General features: G+C 38.7%; 1 protein-coding gene across 1 annotated transcript in view; it reads left to right on the top strand.

Annotated features, from left to right (window-relative positions):
* The window catches only part of CYP20A1 (cytochrome P450 family 20 subfamily A member 1), a 72696-nt gene that overhangs the window by 21347 nt on the left and 43758 nt on the right, over positions 1–7591 (top strand). The gene's annotated exons all lie outside the window — the stretch shown is intronic.

The raw sequence follows: 7591 nt of genomic DNA on the forward strand, positions 1-7591 counted from the left end.
CAGTTTTTCACCATTGAGAATGATGTTTGCTGTGGGTTTTTCATGTATGGCCTTTATTCTGTTGAGGTGGGTTCCCTCTATGCCCACTTTCTGGAGAGTTTTTATCATAAATGGGTGTTGAATTTTGTCAAAAGCTTTTTCTGCATCTATTGAGATGGTTATATGGTTTTTATTCTTCAATTTGTTAATATGGTGTATCACATTGATTGATTTGTATATATTGAATCCTTGCATCCCTGGGATAAATCCCACTTGATCATGGTGTCTGATCCTTTTAATGTGTTGTTGGATTCTGTTTGCTAGTATTTTGTTGAGGATATTTGCATTTATATTCATCAGTGATATTGGTCTGTAATTTTCTTTTTTTGTGGTATCTTTGTCTGATTTTGGTATCAGGGTGATGGTGGCCTCATAGAATGAGTTTGGGAGTGTTCCTTCCTCCGCAGTTTTTTGGAAGAGTTTGAGAAGGATGGGTGTTAGCTCTTCTCTAAATGTTTGACAGAATTCACCTGTGAAGCCATCTGGTCCTGGACTTTTGTTTCTTGGGAGGTTTTTAATCACAGTTTCAATTTCATTACTTGTGATTGGTCTGTTCATATGTTCTGTTTCTTCCTGGTTCAGTCTTGGAAGGTTATACCTTTCTAAGAATTTGTCCATTTCTTCCAGGTTGTCCATTTTATTGGCATAAAGTTGCTTGTAGTCGTCTCTTAGGATGCTTTGTATTTCTGCGGTGTCCGTGGTAACTTCTCCTTTTTCTTTTCTAATTTTATTAATTTAAGTCCTCTCCCTCTTTTTCTTGTTGAGTCTGGCTAATGGTTTATCAATTTTGTTTATCTTCCCAAAGAACCAGTTTTTAGTTTTATTGATCTTTACTATTGTTTTCTTTGTTGCTGTTTCATTTATTTCTGCTCTGACCTTTACGATTTCTTTCCTTTTGCTAACTTTGGGTTGTTTGTTCTTCTTTCTCCTTTAGGTGTAACGTTAGATTGATTGTGATTATTCTTGTCTCTTGAAGTAGGCTTGTATTGCTATAAACTTCCCTCTTAGAACTGCTTTTGCTACATCCCATAGGTTTTGGCTCGTCATGTTTTCATTGTAATTTGTCTCTAGGTATTTTTTGATTTCCTCTTTGATTTCTTCAGTGATCTCTTGGTTATTTAGTAACGTATTGTTTAGCCTCCGTGTGTTTGTGTTTATTACGGTTTTTTTCCCTGTAATTGATTTCTCATCTCATGGCGCTGTGGTCAGAAAAGATGCTTGATATGATTTCAATTTTCTTAAATTTACTGAGGCTTGAGTTGTGACCCTAAATGTGATCTATCTTGGAGAATGTTCTGTGTGCACTTGAGAAGAAAGCGTAACCTGCTGTTTTTGGATGGAATGTCCTATAAATATTAATTAAATCCATCTGGTCTATTGTGTCATTTAAAGCTTGTGTTTCCTTATTTATTTTCTGTTTGGATGATCTGTCCATCAAGGTAAGTGAAGTGTTAAAAGTCCCCCACTATTATTGTGTTTCTGTCGATTTCTTCTTTTATAGCTGTTAGCAGTTGCCTTATGTATTGAGGTGCTCCTATGTTGGGTGCATATATATTTATAATTGTTATATCTTCTTCTTGGATTGATCCCTTGATCATTATGTAGTGTCCGTCCTTGTCTCTTATAACATTTTTTATTTTAAAATCTATTTTATCTGATATGAGTATTGCTACTCCAGCTTTCTTTTGATTTCCATTTGCATGGAATATCTTTTTCCATCCCCTCACTTTCAGTCTGTATGTGTCCCTAGGTCTGAAGTGGGTCTCTTGTAGACAGCATATATATGGGTATTGTTTTTGTATCCATTCAGCGAGCCTGTGTCTTTTGGTTGGAGCTTTTAATCCATTCACGTTTAAGGTAATTATCGATATGTATGTTCCTATTACCATTTTCTTAATTGTTTTGGGTTTGTTTTGTAGGTCCCTTTCTTCTCTTGTGTTTCCCACTTAAAGAAGTTCTTTTCGCATTTGCTGTAGAGGTGGTTTGGTGGTGCTGAATTCTCTTAGCTTTTGCTTGTGTGTAAAGCTTTTGATTTCTCCATCGAATCTGAATGAAATCCTTGCTGGGTAGAGTAATCTTGGTTGTAGGTTCTTTCCTTTCATCACTTTAAGTATATCATGCCACTCTCTTCTGGCTTGTAGAGTTTGTGCTGAGAAATCAGCTGTTAACCTTATGGGAGTTCCCCTGTATGTTGTTTGTCATTTTTCCCTTGCTGCTTTCAGTAATTTTTCTTTGTCTTTAATTTTTGCTTGTTTCATTACTGTGTGTCTCGGCATGTTTCTCCTGGGTTTATCCTGTATGGGACTCTCTGCGCTTCCTGGACTTGGGTGGCTATTTCCTTTCCCATGTTAGGGAAGTTTTCAACTATAATCTCTTCAGATATTGTCTCAGGTCCTTTCTCTCTCTTTTCTCCTTCTGGGATCTCTATAATGCGTATGTTGTTGTGTTTAATGTTGTCCCGGAGTCTCTCAGGCTGTCTTCATTTCCTTTCATTCTTTTTTTATTCTGTTCCGCAGCAGTGATTTCCACCATTCTGTCTTCCAGGTCACGTATCCGTTCTTCTGCCTCAGTTATTCTGCTGTTGATTCCTTTGAGTGTAGTTTTCATTTCAATTATTTTATTGTTCATCTCTGTTTGTTCTTTAATTCTTCTAGGTGTTTGTTAAACATTTCTTGCATCTTCTTGATCTTTGCCTCCATTCTTTTTCCGAGGTCCTGGATCATCTTCACTGTCATTATTCTGAATTCTTTTTCTGGAAGGTTGCCTATCTCCACTTCATTTAGTTGTTTTTCTGGGGTTTTATCTTGTTCCTTCATCTGGTACCTAGCCTTCTGCCTTTTCATGTTGTCTGTCTTTCTGTGAATGTGGTTTTCGTTCCACAGGCTGCAGGGTTGTAGTTCTTCTTGCTTCTGCTGTCTGCCCTCTCATGGATGAGGCTATCTAAGAGGCTTGTGCGAGGTCTCTGATGGGAGGGACTTGTCATTATGATTTTGATTTGCATTTTCCTGATGGTGAATAAAATTAAGCATTTTTTCATTTGTTTTTTGACAGTTGGATAGTCACTCTGGTGTAGTGCTATTTCAAGTCTTGCCCATTTTTCTTTTGGGTTTTCTCTTTTTGTTTTGATTTTTAAGAGGTTTTTAAAAATTCTGAATTTAAGAACTTTATTGGATGCATGTGTGGGTATATATATATTATGTATGTGTATATCTCAAGTATCTTCTACTGTGGCTTGATTTTATATGATCTTAGGCTTGTCTTTTGATGAACAGATACTAATTTTAGTGTAGTCTTATTTTTTTTGCCTTTATGTTTACTGCATTTTAAATCTTATGTGAGAAATCTTTATTTAACTTAATGCCATGAATATATTCATCTAAGTTTTGTTCTGAGAGTTTTACTGTTTACCTTTTGAACTTAGATCTATAATCTATTTAGTGTTTATTATTGTGTAAAGAATGAGGAAGGGGGTTAACATTCATTTTTTCCCATATGGTTATCCATTTGACCCAGCATAACATTGAAAAGATCATCCTTTTTTCATTGTACTGCAATGTTACCTTTGTCAGAACCAAGTAACTGTGTAGGTCACTTGATGTATGTAAAGTTACCTTTACATATTGTTGACGGGGGAGAAACGCACAATCTAAAAGTTGTGAGTTATATTTTATTTAGGGACCTTATTGAGGAAAATAGCCCAGGAAACAGCCTCTCAGATGGCTCTGAGGAACTGTTCTGAAGAGGTAAGGGAGGAGCCAGGATATATTCTGAGAAAAAAAACTGTGTAGTCAAACATCAGAAGACTACTGCTAATGGCAAAACCCAGATATCTCAAATTAGTGATTTTAGTGCTTTTCTATGTATGAGAAGATGTAAGAGCTGGGCTTATTGAAATTATTCCTTAGATATACATCTTACATATCTAGGGCCTGTAACCTCTTTTTCTCCATTCTGAATCCCTTCAGGGTGCACCGTGTGGGGAGGAGGGACAGCAGTGGCTGATGGCTTGATGGTGGAAACATTTGTTGTTTACTGGAATGGTAGGCAACATTCTTTGTCCACAGTATTATGGAATTTTCCAATCCATGAATATGGAAGAATACCCTCCCACTTTTTGGTCTTTAGCTTTTCTCAATAATTTTTTCTCTTTTCAGTGTAGAGATCTTGTACATCTTTTATTAAATTTACTCCTATTTAGTGGTATTTTAAAAATGCTATCATAAATGCTACAGTTTTTAAATTTCATTGTTTTTTATATATACAGTTGATTTCTGCATATTGACCTTGTAGTTATTAACCTTGCCAAATTTCCTTATTAAGTCTAATGGTTTATCATGATATCCGAGATTAGTGACAGTTTTATTCTTTTCCAATCCTAATACTTTTCATTTCTTTTCATGCTTTACTGCCAATTATTCTGTTATACATATATATTTTAAAATATTTATTTATTTATTTTTGGCTGTGTCAGGTCTTAGTTGCGGCACGTGGGATCTTCTGTTGTGGTGCGCGGGCTTCTCTCTAATTGTGGAGCAGCAGCTCTCTAGTTGTGTTGCACAGGTTCCAGAGCACATGGGCTCTGTAGTTGTGACATGCAGTCTTAGTTGCACCGTGGCATGTGAGATGTTAGTTCCCTGACCCGGGATCGAACCCTCATCCCCTGCATTGGAAGGTGAATTCTCAACCCCTGGACCACTAGGGAAGTACCTCTGTTACATTTTTAATGTCATTAGCCTCATTAGTACCTTCTCTCTCTTTTTCTTGATTTGTGTTTCTTAAAGTGTTTATCAGTGTGGGTCCAGTCAGGAGAGATAAAGCACACAATTATTTAAATAGGGAAAGTTTAATATAAAGAATTATTAACTAAAGCAGGGGATTTGGAGTAATGAGAGATTAGCTAGTCAGAAGTAAAGATAACTCTAAAGAATACAGGAATAGCTGGTAAAAGGAGCAATCACCAACTCTAGGGCTGAGACAGCATGCTCCCATGACTGATATCCAGACTCTGCTGGAGGGAGCACATCTGTGGATGGCAGTCTTGAAATCAGATTCTTCACCTTCCTTAAAGTTTGTTCTTGCTATCTGTTGTGGATTATTGTTGTTCACTTGTTTAGTCTTTTCTAAACTGTTTTTGTAAAGTCTGTATTCTTTGTCATGTGTGGCCACTGAAGCATCTGTTCTGTTAGCTTAATGCTCAGATGGTGTTTTGACAGATTTTACCTTAAACACTTGAAGCTTACAAAAGAAAATTTAAAAAACTCTCCCAGTGTTTGCAGATTGGCTTTGTGTTGGAGTCCTCCTTTAACACTTATCCAGGCTTTATACAGCTCTGCCTTTGTTCTCACTTTCTGCTTGTATGGAGCCAGAAGACCCCAGATGTGAAAGCCTAGTCTTCTCAGACCTTTTCTGAGCATGTATCCTGGTCTTGGGCATGTGCATGACTTTAATTCCCTGGTATTTGCAGAAGCTTTTAAAAGCTCTCATTCCCACATTTATCTCTTCTCCCAACCCCTTCCTTCCCTGGCTTCTTGGTCTTTTTATTGCTTGTCCCAGCTGTCGTTTCATGCCCCAGCTTTTGCAGCCAATACCTGCACCTTTAAATGTTTTCAGCAGAAGCCACCTAGGAACCTGTCCTAGCTCTGGAAATGCTCAGAGTTGGGCCAAACAAGGGCAGCCTTTGTACCAGTCCTTGATGGGAGTTGCCAGACAGGTTGAGACCCACAGCCACAATTTTTTGACAAAAATGTCTGTATCGCTTCCTAGCAATTTGCACCAGGAGTATGGGCTGCTGTTCTCTTAGCTGCTGCCTCTCTGGGATATGGGAATTATAGGCAGGCTGTTTAAAATGTCACAGTGCTTTCTTACCACAAAGCAACGGCTTCTTTCTTCATCAAGGCTTCCCCTGGTTGTTGTAAGTCTTTGGCTGTATTCCAGAGTTTTTCAGAAGTTGATTTTGACCGTTTTGGCCAGCTCATTACTTGCTTTTGGGGAGCGTTAGAGTCTTGGGATTCCCTGTCCTCCATTTTCAGTGACCATTTTGATGACCAGTGGTGATGGTGCTTTTAATAGAGCTCTGTTTTCTGCAATGCTGTTGACTTTGGCTACTGTTGAGCTGGGGAGAGAAGGAAAATGAAATAACCTTAAGTTAAAACACTGAAGACCCCACTATCTTACCAAGGTTTAGTTGTTCCTGTTGAATAGACACTTCTCAGTGGGTACTGGGTTTTGGTTAATTGCCAAAGTGCTGAAATGGTTGATGTTGGTTGTTTAGTTGTTTTGCATGTATTTTCACTGTTTTAGAGGGAGAGTGAGATCACCAAAGTCCTCACTCCACCATTGTGGAAGTCAGTCTGTCTTCTGGAACATTTTGAAAGAGAATTGTAATGGGAAATATTATATAGCTATGGTAAATTTTCAAAATTATGTTAGTGGCATATGTGTAGATCAGTGAAGTCCTTTACACTGTGACAAAACTTTCATGGAGTTGATATGGGAAAGTAGCTTAAATTTGAGTTCCTAACATGAAAGGGGCTTTATATATTTTACTTCACAAAACCCTTCACAAAACTGTGTTGTGTGATGTAAGTACGATTATCCCTATCACAGCAACCGTGAAAAGTGGGAGATGTCATACCTGTTTAACTGTTGAGACACCTGAACTTTGGAAAAGTCAAGCAAATTGCTCAAAGTCACATTACTTCTAAGTGACAGAGCCAGAAGTAAACCCAAGGTTTTTCTGACTCCAAAGCTTTTGATCTTTTTATTACACATTGTTTTATTTATTTATTTATTTATTTTTGGCTGCATTCGGTCTTCGTTGCAGCATGTGGGCATTCTCTAGTTGCGGCAAGTGGGGGCTAATCTTCGTTGCGGTGTGCAGGCTTCTCATTTTAGTGGCTTCTCTTGTTGTGGAGCATGGTCTCTAGGTGCACAGGCTTCAGTAGTTGTGGAGCGTGGACTCAGTAGTTGTGGTGCGTGGGCTCAGTAGTTGTGGTGCATGGGCTTAGTTGCTCCACGGCATGTGGGATCTTCCTGGACCAGGGCTTGAACCTGTGTCCCCTGCGTTGGCAGGTGGATTCTTTTATTTTTTTTTGCAGTACGCGGGCCTCTCACTGCTGTAGCCTCTCCCGCTGCAGAGCACAGGCTCTGGATGCGCAGGCCCAGTGGCCATGGCTCACGGGCCCAGCCGCTCCGTGGCACGCGGGATCCCCCTGGACCGGGGCGTGAACCCGCGCCCCCTGCATTGGCAGGTGTACTCTCAACCACTGTGCCACCAGGGAAGCCCGGCATGTGGATTCTTAATCACTGCGCCACCAGGGAAGTCCCTACAGATTGTTTTTTATTCCACAAGGGATTTGATAAATATTCGTTGAATAAAGGAATGACAAAGAGACTCTGAGAGGTTTCTGTCACTGAAGCATGTCTAGGACTTTTACATATTCATGTATTTATTGTTTACTATATCACAGCCAGTCTGTGGGGAACCTTTACCATTTTTAATTAGATACTAAGACTTTAATATCTTTTTTTTTTTTTTTTTTTTTTTTTTTTT

This window comes from Lipotes vexillifer, unplaced genomic scaffold, assembly GCF_000442215.2.
Source record: "Lipotes vexillifer unplaced genomic scaffold, Lipotes_vexillifer_v1.1 scaffold313, whole genome shotgun sequence".
NCBI lineage: Eukaryota > Metazoa > Chordata > Mammalia > Artiodactyla > Lipotidae > Lipotes > Lipotes vexillifer.